This window comes from Heterodontus francisci, unplaced genomic scaffold, assembly GCF_036365525.1.
Source record: "Heterodontus francisci isolate sHetFra1 unplaced genomic scaffold, sHetFra1.hap1 HAP1_SCAFFOLD_58, whole genome shotgun sequence".
NCBI classification, from domain to species: Eukaryota; Metazoa; Chordata; class Chondrichthyes; order Heterodontiformes; family Heterodontidae; genus Heterodontus; species Heterodontus francisci.
In genome coordinates this window covers 6,441,294-6,456,152 of record NW_027142006.1, presented here as the reverse complement: position 1 = coordinate 6,456,152, position 14,859 = coordinate 6,441,294, and the positions used below count along the sequence as shown (strand labels likewise).

The 14,859-nt window shown below is 43.1% G+C and overlaps 2 non-coding genes across 2 annotated transcripts; both read right to left on the bottom strand.

Annotated features, from left to right (window-relative positions):
- Positions 1 to 3,796: 3,796 nt before the first annotated feature.
- On the bottom strand, positions 3,797 to 3,868 carry trnaw-cca (transfer RNA tryptophan (anticodon CCA)). Its single transcript has one exon. It is a non-coding gene; the product is annotated as a tRNA-Trp (tRNA).
- Positions 3,869 to 12,906: 9,038 nt separating this feature from the next.
- trnas-gcu (transfer RNA serine (anticodon GCU)) lies at positions 12,907 to 12,988 on the bottom strand. The gene has a single exon. It is a non-coding gene; the product is annotated as a tRNA-Ser (tRNA).
- Positions 12,989 to 14,859: the final 1,871 nt, after the last annotated feature.

Here is a 14,859-nt window from a genome sequence, read left to right as displayed (position 1 = left end):
CCATCCCGGGAACAAGTCTGGTGAACCTTCGTTGCACTCCCTCTATGGCAATGATATCCCTCCTAAGGTAAGGGGAACAAAACTTCACACAGTATTCCAAAGTGCAGTCCAACCAAGGTTATATACAATTGAAGCAAGACTTCACTACTCCTGTACTCAAATCCTCTTGTGATAGAGGCTAACATATCATTAGCCTTCCTAATTGCTTGCTGCACCTGCATGTTAGCTTTCAGTCACTTATAGACAAGGACACGCAGGCCCCTTTGTACATTCACACTCTTACCATTTAACAAATAATCTGCACATCTGTTTCTCCTACCAAAGTGGATAACCTCACGTTTTTACACATTGTATTTCATGTGCCACTTTCTTGTCCACTCACTAAGTCTGTCCAAATTCCCTTGAAGCCGCTTTGCATCTTCCTCACAACTCACATTCCCACCTAGTTTTGTGTCATCTGCAAACTTGGAAATACTACATTTGGTCCCCACATCCAAATCATGTGAACAGCTGGGTCACAGTGTGGTGGTGAACAGTTGTATTTCTGTCTGGAGGAAGGTTTACAGTGGGTTCCCCATGGTTCCTCATAACTTCAGTTGTGTGCAGAGACTGGAAAAGCTGGGGTTGTGCTCCTTGGAGCAGAGCAAGTTCAGAACAACTTTGACAGAGTTAGAATCAAGGAATCAAATGGTTACAGTACAGAAGGAGACCATTCAGTCCATCATGTCCATGACAGCTCTTTGCAAGAGCAGATCAGCTAATTCCACTCCTCTGCCCTTTCATTGTAGCCCTGCAAATTTTCTCTATTCAGGTGTTTATCCAATTCCGTTTTGAAAGCCACGATTGAATCTGCCTCCAGCACACTCTCAGGCAGTATATTCCAGATCCGAACCACTCACTCTGTCCCACACCCCTGGTACCATTGCAGAAAATCTTTTCTGTTCATTTCATCCCTCATAAATAATTGAAATGAAATGTTTATTAGGAAATGCACAACATCAAAAGGAGAGAGAAATAAATGCTGAGCAAAATAGAAGTCAATGTTTGGAAGGTAAAAAGAGCAAAAGATGTAACTTTTATTCTGGATGAGTGAGAGGAATATATCACACTTTGGGGCTTTTGTAAGAGGATTTACTGATAAACCTGGGATTTGAGAGGAAGCTGGTTCATGGTTTACAGAACAAATTCAGCCCCTGGGGTGGAGCCAACAGCTGCACCGTCCAATAACAGACAGGACGGGGACACTGTCTCAGGCCTGGTGAGCTCAGTCGATGAAAGCATGAAACTCTGAATCTCAAGTTTTTGAGTTTGAGCCCACGGTGGGTGTTTTCTATTTCCTTTTTAGGCTGATTTTACAGGCGTTATCCAGCTCTGAATTCCTCGGCAGAGAGTTCAAGGAGTGTTTGAAATGAGATTCAACAACAGTATGAGAAAGTCTCTCCTTGATTCAGGACTCTTACCTCTCTGCAGCATCTCACTGCTGAAGATTGAACTTTTTCTCATTTCATTCTCAGCTCAGGGTCAGTGTGGACCAATGGGACTTCTGGCTGTCTCCCACTTCACAATCCATCAGTGCTGAGAAAGCAATGGGGAATATTACTCACATGTTACAATGTTTTATAAATACTTGAATGTATTTCACACTGTGTCGAACAGTGTGAATCTCCCCTGGTATATCAGCTGACCAACACTTCAACAGAACATTCACATAATGTGAGCTCTGACATCTGTTCAGATCCCATTCCCAAGACCTGGAAAGTGGTTTTGGGCTGGATCACTCTTTTTCAGCTGGCACAGACACGATTGCGAAATGGTCTCATTCTGAGCCATAAATTTTCTCCATTTTCGATATTCTATGAAGTGAGGTGTGATTGGGAGGGGCAATTCCACCAGGGTTACATTTTCTACCAAAACAATGACACAAGGGATACTTCACATTTTTATTCATTCATTCATGCGATGTGGGCATCGCTGGCTAGGCCAGCATTTATTGCCCATCCCTAATTGCCCATCAGAAGGTGGTGGTGAACTGCCTTCTTGAACCGCTGCAGTCCATGTGGGGTAGGTACACCCACAGTGCTGTGAGGAAGGGAGTTCCAGGATTTTGACCCAGCGACAGTGAAGGAACGGCGATATAGTTCCAAGTCAGGATGGTGTGTGGCTTGGAGGGGAACTTGCAGGTGGTGGTATCCCCTGCATTTGCTGCCCTTGCCCTTCTCGGTGGTAAAGGTCGCTGGGTTTGGAAGGTGCTGTCTAAGGAGTCTTGGTGCATTGCTGCAGTGCATCTTGGAGACGGTACACACTGCTGCCACTGTGTGCCGATGGTGGAGGGAGTGAATGTTTGTAGATGGGGTGCCAATCAAGTGCGCTGCTTTGTCCTGGACGGTGTTGAGATTCTTGAGTTGGAATTGCACCCATCCAAGCAAGTGGAGAGTATTCCTTCACACTCTTGACTTGTGAATTGCAGATGGTGGACAGGCTTTGGGGAGTCAGGAGTCATGGATGAGTGAGAGGAATATATCACACTTTGGGGCTTTTGTAAGAAGATTTATTGATAAACCTGGGATTTGAGAGGAAGCTGCTTCATGGTTTACAGAACAAATTCAGCCCCTGGGGTGGAGCCAACAGCTGCACTGTAATTACTCGCCTCAGGATTCCAAGCCTCTGACCTGCTCTTGTAGTCACGTTATTTGTATGGCTACCCATGGTAACCCCCATGATGTTGATGGTGGGGGATTCAGTGATTGTAATGCTATTGAATGTCAAGGGGAGATGGTTAGATTCTCTCTTGTTGGAGATGGTCATTGCCTGGCACTTGTGTGGTGCGAATGTTACTTGCCACTTATCATCCCAAGCCTGTGAGACTGAAATAGCTCAGTTGGGAGTGTGTTCGACCGAAGATCCCTGGTTCAATCTGGGGTTTTGGCAGTTTTCCTTTATTCTGCATCGCCCTTTGGTTTTGACTCCTGAGCTGCACAATTTACACTGAAATTATTTACCCAACTCTGAAGGTTGGATTGGAATAGAGAGATATCAAGGATGTGAAATATTTACATTGTCAGCTTTAGCTTATTCTCTATCTCCTTGTGTCCTTTTCCCCAGTTTTTGAATCTTTCGGGGACGGGTGAACATTTGATTTGCTGCATATGTCCCAAACTGAAGCCTTTTCCACATCTCTGGGCGGTCAGACTTGCTATGTCTGTTTTTGTTGCTCGTGACCATTAACGAGAACAGGCCACGAGTTCAATGTTTATCAGCAAACGGAAGATAATTGGAAAGAATTCTGTGTTACTCCAGACCAGTGAAAAAGATGAAATGGATGTTATTCAAAATAAATTCCCTTTGACATTTTATGTAAACTTGTTTGTATCTAAAAGTTGGATTTTAAGTGTTACAAAAATGTGTCAAATTATTGACTGACCATGTGACAGCGCACATGGGGATCAAACCCACAGCCTTGTTGCTATTAACACTGCGTCCTAACCAACTGAACTAAGCGGCCTATAGACAGAGCCAGGTATGGGTTTGAGCCGCATGCTGTGCGGTTTGTGTTTTATTTCTCACACTGGGTGACAGAGCGATTGTACAAACAATGGACACATCACATCCCTGAAACATTGTTCTGATATAAAACAGCGTGAAATAAGAACTGAGCATGGAAATGGAACGGAACCAGGAATCAGGACATTAATCCATTGAAGTTGATCTTGAAATTCAACCATTCACTGAACATTCCAATGGATCGAACTCTCTTCTGATATCAAATCCAGGAACTTGAGCTGCTGTAAAACATAACTGAGCCTGACGTGATTCGAACACACAACCTTCTAATCTGGAGTCAGACGCGCTACCGTTGCGCCACAAGCTCACAGATAAAGCAAAGTCTTCCATTCCTGGCAGATTTTCTACTTGTTTCGATTCAGTGATTGAAATTAATTCAATCCTCATCTGACCTCCGCTCTGCAAAGGCCTGCCACACGACCTGAACCCGACGGGACCCGTGTCGGGTTCGGGTCGTGTCGGGTCGCTCTTCCGGGTCTGGCTTTCGGGCTCGGGTCAGGTCGGGCCAGGTTCGGGTCGGGCTGGGTCCAGGTCGGGCTGAGTCCGTGTCGGACACACACAGTAAGTATTACATTTAACTCTGCTGGGAAGTTGAGTTTAATAAGTGTCAAAAGTTGAAAAGCCAACCTAAGCTGGGAGTCCGGGTCATTAAGGAGGGAAACTCTGAGTCTGCTCAGTGAGCAAGTGAGCATCTCTATGACGTCATTGCGCTCATGCTGCAGCTTCCTGTAGATTGGAAATCGGGAGGTAGGTAAAGTGAACATTCCGGTGGTCGGGTAAGGCTCGGGTCGGTTTGGGCATGGGAATAAATGGAGATACTCGGGCCGGGTCGGGCTTGGGTCCAATGTGGTTCTGTCGGGTTCGGGTCGGGTATTTTTTCCTGACCTGAGCAGGCCTTTCCCGCTCTGTCAGTTCAGTGCCTTATTTAAACTATTACTTGGAGTTCTGTTTTACAGGGTCTCGGCTGTTTAAGTGTTTCCCAGACCCACTACTCTGATTAATCATACATTTTGCTGCTAACTGCTGCTGCTACAATTGAAATGTAAAAAAGAATTTCCAGTGACCTGCAACCAATGGACAAATACATTTCAGAAAGATAAAGCTCATTCACCAATCCACAAATGTGTCTTTCTGCTTATATTTATAAACAACTCCTTCTCTCCACTATGGGAACTATACAATCACTACAGTTATTTGAAAGTTAGTATAAGATGTTACAGTTCATCAGTTTTAAAACTGCAGCATGTATTTTCCAGAAAACTTCTCTGTTGGAACCTCAGTCCCATTTAGATTGAAAGTGGACAATTAATGTATTCACTTGTTCATTGTGGACAGGTGTCTGACTTAGAATAAATCTCATTAACTTTCAATGAGGTGGCAGTATTTCTGTGCTCCCATTTTACACAGTCTGTCCTATTCATGCACCATGTTTTTATTCTCCTCTCCCATTCTCCACAGGATACAGATTACAAGCATCATCAATCTAGCTGTTGAAAAGCATTGGAAGAATCTGGTCACACAGGTATTGAAACATTCATTATCTTCCATTTTGCAAGTTGGTTGCTTTAAACACAGTACAATGTGCAATCATCTTGAAAAGAGATTCTCTTCAATATCCAATACAAATGGAATTACAAACCTGACAGACAAACACAGGAGAACAAGTGACCAGTGAACACAATCCTCATGGTGCTCATTTTCAGATTTATTGCAGTCACTTACAAAACAAGTGAAAGAATATTCCAGTGAAATGATTTGGAAAGTAGGTGTGACTTTTGTTGGTGCCTTTCTTTGCTCTGTTGGTGAAACTTTCTTGCACCTGACTCCTGTTCATGTCTCTGTTTCCTCTATTGAATGAGGAAGGAGGTATTTGATCAGAAATCAACTGGATTGTGTACCTTTGAGAGGGGATTTCTGCACCATCAGGGCTGGAAACAGGAGTGAGTGAAAGACAATGTGTGGAGTTTGATTTTGTACAGAGGGAGAGCAAATCTAACAGGACTGTGAGATATTGGCCTGGATTTTGCAGCCCAATAGTGGTGAACTCTGAGACTTTCACTGCTATTGAGGGTCTGAACAGCACTGCAACTGCCAGTACATGCACACACTAACACCAGCATCTGGAAGTTGTGGTGGTGAGAAATGTGCTTAGAAGGAGCCTCTGATCATAATCGCACCAGCCCACTCTTTAAAGTGACAGGGACCTGTAGTTCAGCAATTTGGGCTCATTGCCCACAACGTACCCTGATTTTTACCTGGGTTGGATTAGAGCCGGTACCAACAGGCTCAGGGGTGCTCGGGAAGGACTTTTCTGTTGACACAACAGTTCCACTATTACAGGAAGACACCGGCAGCAGCAGGGGTCAACTTTCAGAGGGAGTTCAGACATTTTAAATGTTGTATTTTGTTTCTTAATTGCATGTAATTTTTTAGCATCACCTTATCAGAGTTCTTAAATTTACATCTGACTTTTTATGAACAAGATTGAAGTGCTTTTAAAAGATCTCTAAATATATATGACTTTTTATCGAGATTTATCTGGCTTCTTTGCAAAGACTCGAGTAAGATTGAAATGACTTTTAAAAACTACATCTTATCCTTTAAAATCCTGCTTACATGTAGATGACATTGGAAGACTATCTGTCTACGTTTTTGCCTCTATGGAAATTTGGGCAGGATGGTCACTTTCAGCTCAGATCCTGACTGTGCATCCAGATGTGCAATGATGGAAATGTAGCTTCTTTTAGTAAATGACATTTCCATCACATCAGGTCATGGCCTGTTGGGAATGGAGTGGTGTGAAACATTTCCAGACCATGTCCAACACGTTTCTACTCAGTGTGAAAATCCACCACGGAAAGACTGGAACATACAATCATTTGATCACATCATGATTAACATCACTCAGACACCTGAACCATTTGGTCACTGACGAAGTCATGATGACTTCGAATTTCTCATGAAATGACAACTGAACTAACTGACTGGAAGAATTGCTTTAACTCCACGTGATCAGAGAGGCACAGCCTCAGACCGACTTGGCAGATGAATATTGATTGAATAATTTCTGTGTGAGGAATGTTCCAGCATCATAAACCAGGGGAACGTGCTGACTGAGCTGTGTCTTCATCTCTTCTGGGCAGTCGGACCATTCACCCTTCATTCTGCTCTGATTCACTTTCCCAAAGCGGATCTACAGATTCTCAAATCTGGAGACGGGGTTTTCTTATTTTGTTCCTTTTGATTTTTCTTGCTCCTGAATGATAATATATTCTAAACCTCGGATCAACCCTCCCCTTTGCGTCGTGTTATCGTCTTGGTTAAAAGAGACACAAAATGGCACAAACACTCTGAAACATACAACACGGTCACACTTTCCTTCAGTGAGATTAATGTTGAGCTGTTTTCCAGGTTAAATGCAACTGCAAACACATTGCTCTCAAAGAAATTGTAGGGGATTGAGTTGCCGTTGTAATATTAGCACTGGACATCTGTACGAGCAGGAACAGCCATTTCAAACTCACATCCTTCACAAAGGCAACCACTGAGCTGTTTTCGTTTGTGAATGAATTTCATAAGAAAAGTTAAAGTTCACAAGAAAATGGATGTAAATGATTGATAGCTAAACTTTTGAAGCAAGGATATGAATCCAAGATTTTCTGATGAGAAGACAAACACTCGAACCAATTAAGCTACTGAGCCAGATCACAAGTGCTGTGACAACTAAGGGCAGAGGAGGGCACTCTTTGTTCTCATCCCACTTCTCCACAGGTCACAACATCTATGTGAACTTTTCCCACATACTGATACAGTCAATCATATACTCTATTTTTCCCAGAATAGAAGACACTGACCAGGTTTCTTTAATGAACAACAAAATTATCAATTTATTGTCGAACAAGTTTTAACTAGTCATGAAGTAAAGCATAAACACACAGGTGGAAATTTTAAAAGTTCCTTTTTCACCTTTACCAACTTTTAAAGTCCTTTTTTTAATCTTCGAGCCACATGCACACACACACACACACACACCGGATAGCTGAAAAAATAAAAGGGATTTTTTTTTAAATTCAGCACTCTGTTACAGACAAAAACAACCTCTTGGGCTGTTTATTTGCTCATTTTTGAAGAAATCATCAGATGAGATATGTTGCTCCAAAACTGGAATACAGTCTAACTTCCGAGTATACGTAGACAGGTCACTAGGGTATTTTAGAACAGTTCTTTTCAGAAGGCATTGAGAATTAATTTTAGCAGGCCTTCTTCAAAGACATGCGACAAGATGAATTAACTCAGTGGACTTCTCAGGGTCTTTTAAAGATTTTCTGGAAAACAAACTGGGTTGTGGTCTTCTCTCCTTCCTTGACGATCCTTCAGGCTAACTTTATCAGCTGCTCACTCCAGCAGGTAAAACACACTGACTGCTACAACCAAAGGTTGTGAGTTTTCTGCCGTCTTAGGTTTGCGCTGCTGCTGCCAAGCTTGTCCAATCAAGGGGCATGACTGACTTCTCTGTCCACATTTCTCCCTGTTACCAGGGTTTCTGTTCCATACTTAACTTGAATGTGACAACCAGTAAACATAGTTGCCAAATTGGTTCTTTTGGTGCCCTCTTGAAAAAGAACTGGTCCTACACTTATTCAGCTTGATTATGACTTCTTCAAAAAATATTTTAACAAAAGAAACAGAATCCCTTCCATAACATCATGTACTTTCCCTGAGCTGCAGGTTATTGCAAGTCTCTCTGGCAGTGTTTATTTTAGGTGATTTTGTACTCAGGTTCTTTTGGAATCCATGTGTTTGCAGATCTTTGTGAGTGAGAGATGTGGTAATATGTTTGAAAGATTTCCCTGTAAATTATTCATATCTCCATCTTTCCCTGAACTTTGTACAAACACATTAATATGGGAATCACACACATCAGGCCGTCAAACCTGTCCGCTAAACATTGAAAGGTGACAGTGTTTATTGTGACGGGGTTCCATTTATGAAGACACATCTTGATGATTCACACATGTAAAAATTTGTATATTATGTTCATGACATAATGACATAAATAAACACTTCCTTGCACTTGCCACGCTTGTTGAACATTTTCTCTGCTGATGCCCCCTGAATATATTAGAGAACATGGTGACGAGGTTGAGATAAAAGTCTGTAAATATAGGCAGCAAACAGCAGCAGGGACTGCAGTGAACAAGATTTACGTGACATATTTGTGCTTATATTGGTGGGTGAAATAAGATACTAAACACACAAAATCCTACATTTGAGCTCGCGTAAAAGATTGCTCTGTCTATGGAGATAGCATCAAAGAATGCTCAGGAATTTTGTCCTATGCCAGTGATCGTAACACACTTCAGGGGAACTTAAAAAAAAATGGTAAAATGGGCTTTCACATAACAGATGAAATTTTACACAGAGAAGTGTGAAGTGATACAATTTGGAAGGAAGAATGCCATATAAATGAAAGGTTACAATTCTAAACTGGGTGCAGGAGCAGAGAGACAATGTACACCAATGTCAGAAGGATTGAAAAGGTTGCTTAGAGCAAACAGGACACTTGGCTTTATTAATAGAGGCATAGAGTAAAAGCATATACGTTATGCTAAACCTTTATAAAATACTGGGAATGAATGGCCTCTTCCTGTACCTCCACAGAAAGCTTCCATTCCAGGTTTACACACACTCGTCAGGATCAATCTCCACAGATCCTGCCACTCCAGGCTCGGACACCCACTTCCAGATCACTCTCCACAGATCCCGCCACTCCAGTCTTGGACACCCACTTCAGGATCACTCTCCACAGATCCCGCCATTCCAGGTTCGGACACCCACTTCAGGATCACTCTCCAAAGATCCCAGCACTACGGGCTTGGAGACCCTCTTCAGAGATCCTAAATCTCCAGACACGGACATCCTTTGAGGACCACTCTCCACAGATTCTGCCCTCCAGGCTCACACACCCTCTTCAGAATCACTCTCCATACATTCCGCCGCTCCACGCACGGATATCTCCCTCAGGATCAGATCAAAGAATGTTGCTTGTCACTTATCAGCTCAAGCCTGAATGTTGTTCAGGTCTTGCTGCTTGCAGGCACAGACTGCTTCAGTATCTGAGGAGTTGTGAATCATCAGCGAACATTCCCACTTCTCACTTATGTTGAAGAGAAAGCCATCAATGAAACAGCTGAGGATGTTTGGGCCTAGGACACTGCCCTGAGAAACTAGGTATCCAGTCATGAATGGTGGTCGACAATTAAATAACGAACCAGATGAGGAGGCTCCAAAAACATCCCTATCCTCAATGTTGGTGGAGCCGAGCACGTCAGTGCAAAAGATAAAGCTGAAACATTTGAAACCATCTTCAGTCAGAAATTGCTCAGTGGATGATTCAACTTGGCCTCTTGAGTTTCCCAGCATCACAGCTTCCAGTTTTCAGTCAATTTGCTTCACTCCACATAATGGCAAGAAACAGCTGCAGGCACTCGATACAGCAAAGACTATGGGCCCGAACATCATTCCGGCTCTAGTACTGAAGACTTGTGCTCCAGAACTCGCTGCGCCCTCAGCCAAGCTGTTCCAGTGGAGCGACAACACAGTCATCTACTTGCTGCCCCATCAGTCGACTATCAATCATCAGCAAAGCGATGGAAATGTCACCAACAGTGCTATCAAGCACCACACACTTAGCAATAATCTGATCATCGATGCACAATTTAGGTTCTGCCAGGGTCTCTCAGCTCCAGGAAATAATTTGGCAGATAGAGGAGAATGTGGGAAAATGTGAGGTTATCCACTTTGGTAGCAAGAATAGAAAAGGAAAATATTATTTAAATTGTGAGAGATTACAGAATGCTGCGGTGCAGAAGGATCTGGGTGTCCTCGTGCATGAATCACAAAAAGTTACCATGCAGGTACAGCAAATAATTAGGAAGGCAAATGGAATGTCACCCTTCATTGCAAGGGGGATGGAGTATAAAAGTAGAGAAGTCTTGCTACAAATGTACATGGTGCTGGTGAAACCACACCTAGAGTACTGTGTACAGTTTTGGTCTCCTTATTTAAGGAGGGATATACTTGCATTGGAGGCAGTTGAGAGAAGGTTCATTGGATTGATTCCTGTGATGAAGGTGTTGTCTTATGAGGAAAGTTGAGCAGGTTGGACTAATACTCATTGGAGTTGAGAAAAATGAAAGGTGAACGTATTGAGACATATAAGATTCTGAGGGGGCTTGACAGGGTAGATGCTGAGAGGATGTTTCCTCTCGTGGTGGAATCTAGAACTAGGGGACACAGCTTCAGATTTAGGGGTTTTTCATTTAAGAAGGAATTTCTTCTCTCAGAGGGTCATTAATCTTTGGAATTCTTTACCGCAGAGAGCAGTGGAGGCTGGGTCATTGAATGTCTTCAAGATTTTTATCTACAAGAGAGCCAAGGGTTATGTCGGCAGGCAAGAAAGTGGGGTTGAGGTCATGATCAGGTCAGCCATGATCCTATTGAATGGCGGAGCAAGCTCGAGGGGCCAAATGGCCTACTCCTGCTACTAGTACTTCTGATCTTATGTTCGTATGATCTCATTGCAGCTTGGTCCAAACAGAGACGTAAGAGTGGAATTCCAGAGGAGAGGTGAATGTGATTGCCCTTGAATGAGTGTGGCATCAAGGATCCCCAGCAAAATTGAAGTCAATGGGAATCAGGGGGAAAACTCTCCACTTGTTGAAGTCATACCTCGCACAAAGCAAGATGGTTGTTGTTAGTGGAGGCCAATCATCTCAGCCCAGGACATTGCCTCAGGAGTTTCTCAGGGTAGTGTCCTAGACACAAACATCCCAGCTGTTTCATTGACGACTTTCTCTTCAACATAAGTCAGAAGTGGGAATGTTAGATGATGATTCACAACTCTTCAGATACTGAAGCAGTCTGTGCCTGCAAGCAGCAAGACCTGAACAACATTCAGTCTTGAGCTGATAAGTGACAAGCAACCTTCTGGCCACACAAGTGCCAAGCAGTGAACATCTCCAATGAGAGAGAAAAAAAATCTACCTTTTGATATTCAGAAGCATTATCATCGTTAAATCCCTCACCATCAACATCTTGACCAGAAACGTAACTCGACCAGTCACATCTATGCTGTGGCTATAAGCGCAGGTCAGAGATTACGAATTCTGCAGCAAGTATCTCACCTCCTGACACCCCAAATCCTGTCCACCATCTACAAGGCACAAGTCAGGAGTGTGATGGAATACATCCCACTCAACAACACTCAAGAAGCTCAACACCATCCAGGACAAAGCAGCGCACTTGATCGGCACCTAACCCGCCACCCTAAACATTCAATCCCTCCACAACCAGTACACAGTGGCTGCAGTGTGTACCATCTCCATATGCACTGCAGCAACTCGCCAAGTATCCTTCAACGGCACCTTCCAAACTCGTGACCACTACCACCTCGAAGGACAAGGGCAGCAGATGCATGGGAACTCACTACCTGCAGGTTCCCCTCCAAGTCACTCACCATCCTGACTTGGAATGATATCGCCAGTTCTTCACTGTTGTTGGGTCACAATCCTGGAACTCCCTCCCCAATAGCACTGTGGGTGTTCCTGCACCATATGGACTGCATCAGTTCAAGAAGGCAGCTCTCCACCACCTTCTCAACGGCAAGGGGAATGGGTAATAAATGCTCGCCTTATCAGCGATACTCACACCCAAGAATGAATAAAAACCAAATCACTCTCCACAGATTCCCCACAATCTGGGCTTGGACATTTACTTCAGGAGCACAGAGCTTTATATCACTGCAATATGAGCTCCAATCTTCATATCCTAATCACTTTTCACATTATTTTCTACCAGTCCACGAGCTTTTTTTAATTCAGCATTCGGGTCTCTGCTCCTCCGCCGTTTCTAACATCTCACCTCTTACAAAAAAACACTCTGATCTATCGTAGGTACTAAATGACCCTTCATTTTAAACTCCAACTGCCAAAGCATTGCTCACTCACTTAATCTATCAAGAAGATTTGAAAATAAATTTCTTGCCAAAGGATAAGTTTCTGCATCTGCTCCCTCGCCATTTGCTTTTCCCATTTGTCTTTCACTTGGTGCAAATCTAGATGGAAGGAAGGAGGGGAGGGAAAATCCTGCTCCGTTTCGTGATCCCTATTTGATCTTCATTCCAGTGTAGTTTGGGTGAAGAATTCCAATTGTCTGTCTCAATTTTAATAAAGTATAACCAATTCTGGAATCACTGTCTGGACATGGACAAGAACAGGTTTCGAGGCTGACTTGACACATCAACTCCCCCAACAGAAACAATGCACTAAACAGTTCATAAACTAACGACAAGGATGGGATTTGAACCCACGTGTGCACAACACAATGGATTAGCAGTCCATCACCTTAACCTCTCGGCCACCTTGTCAGTTGGTTAGACATAGCTGTCACCTTCAGCACAGTTTCTGGCTGTGCAGCTAGCTGTGTAATGATGGAAAAAGACCTTCTGGAAGTAAATGAAGTTGGGAATGGAGTGGTGTGAAACATTTCCAGACCATGTCCAACTCGTTTCTACTCAATGTGAAAACCCACCACGGAAAGACTAGAACATACAATCATTTCATCACATCATGATTAACATCACTCAGACACCTGAACTATTAGGTCACTGACGAAGTCATGATGACCGAATTTCTCATGAAATTACAACTGAACTAACTGACTGGAAGAATTGCTTTAACTCCCCGTGATCTGCGAGGCACAGCCTCAGGCCGACTTGTCGGGTGGTGTAAACAGATATCACTGCTTCTGATCTTCACCAGAACAGATAGTGTGATGTAACATTGATCATCAAACAGACTGTGAGAGAATACAACAGAATAAAACACCTGGAGAGACACTGTGGAAGAACAAATAGATTTGATTGGAATGTTGAAATTTTGATTGGAATGGATAAAACACCAGAAGCAACAGATTAAAGTGGGATTCTCATCATTATATTGATCTGGGACAGAAAAGAGAAACTGATGGAAAGAAGAGAAGAAGGAAGAAAAGAAAAGATGGAACTGTTCAATTTTTTCAGTTTTTTCACTCGCCCATCAAAGCTGATAAAAAAAGTTGCAAATAACAGAGAATTTCACCAAAAAGGGAGATTAAATGTTGCTGAAACCTTGGATCGAAGGATGCCCCAACAGATCACCTGTTTAACTGTCTCCTCACTGGGGGATTTCAATCAGTGAGCAATATTATTCTCTACTTTTTTTGTTAATTGGTCCCAGAACTGTCACTTGGAATTAATATCTGTGTTCCGACTCCTGAATAATAAAATTGTGAGTTTCTCGATATTTTCTGGACACATTTCCTGCTGAAAGAACTAAGAACTCTTTCTAATTTGCACAATATTCTATACACACTCATCAAGCCTGCTAAGCTAGCATCCTTGGTGCTGCTCTCTCTTCTCCCAAACTTCATCTCATGTGACTGTTTCATCATCACTCTGACAGTGGGAGGGGTTGATCCCACTATCTTCAGCATTAACCCTTTACATCCTTATACCACACTGTCTGTCCAAAAAAAATGGGTGGAGGGAACTTCCTTCATTTATCAAAACACCAACAACAGCACAGTGGCGCAATGGTTAGCACCGCAGCCTCACAGCTCCAGCGACCAGGATTCAGTTCTGGGTACTGCCTGTGTGGAGTTTGCAAGTTCTCCCTGTGTCTGTGTGGGTTTCCGACGGGTGCTCTGGTTTCCTCCCACCTCCAGAAGACTTGCAGGTTGGTAGGTAAATTGGCCATTGTACATTGTCCCGAGTGCAGGTACGTAGTAGGAGAATGGTGGGGATGTGGTAGAGAATATGGGATTAATGCAGGATTAGTATAAGTGGGTGGTTGCTGGATGGCACAGACTCGGTGGGCCGAAGGGCCTGTATCAGTGCTGTATCTCTGAATAAGAAAAGTAAAATAAAAGCTACCAGTCGTAAATCAACTCAAACCCATTAGAGAGATAGAGGGAGACTGTCAGATAACTTCCTGCATCCAGTCCTGACGCTGTCACACTCAGCAGCTTCTCACCCAGACCCCACTCTCATCAACACTGAACATTGTTACCGAGACCCTTCAAATACTGTTTATAAAAGGTAGAAAAATTCAAACTTCATCACAGCTAGATTGAACAGAACAAAGTTTAATATCTTCTCGTCATCACTCGGTAACCACATGAGACATCCTTAAATCAGTAGCATAAATTATCAGCTGTAAGAATGTTTGTCATTGGGTTGAATCATTTCTGTGTGATGAA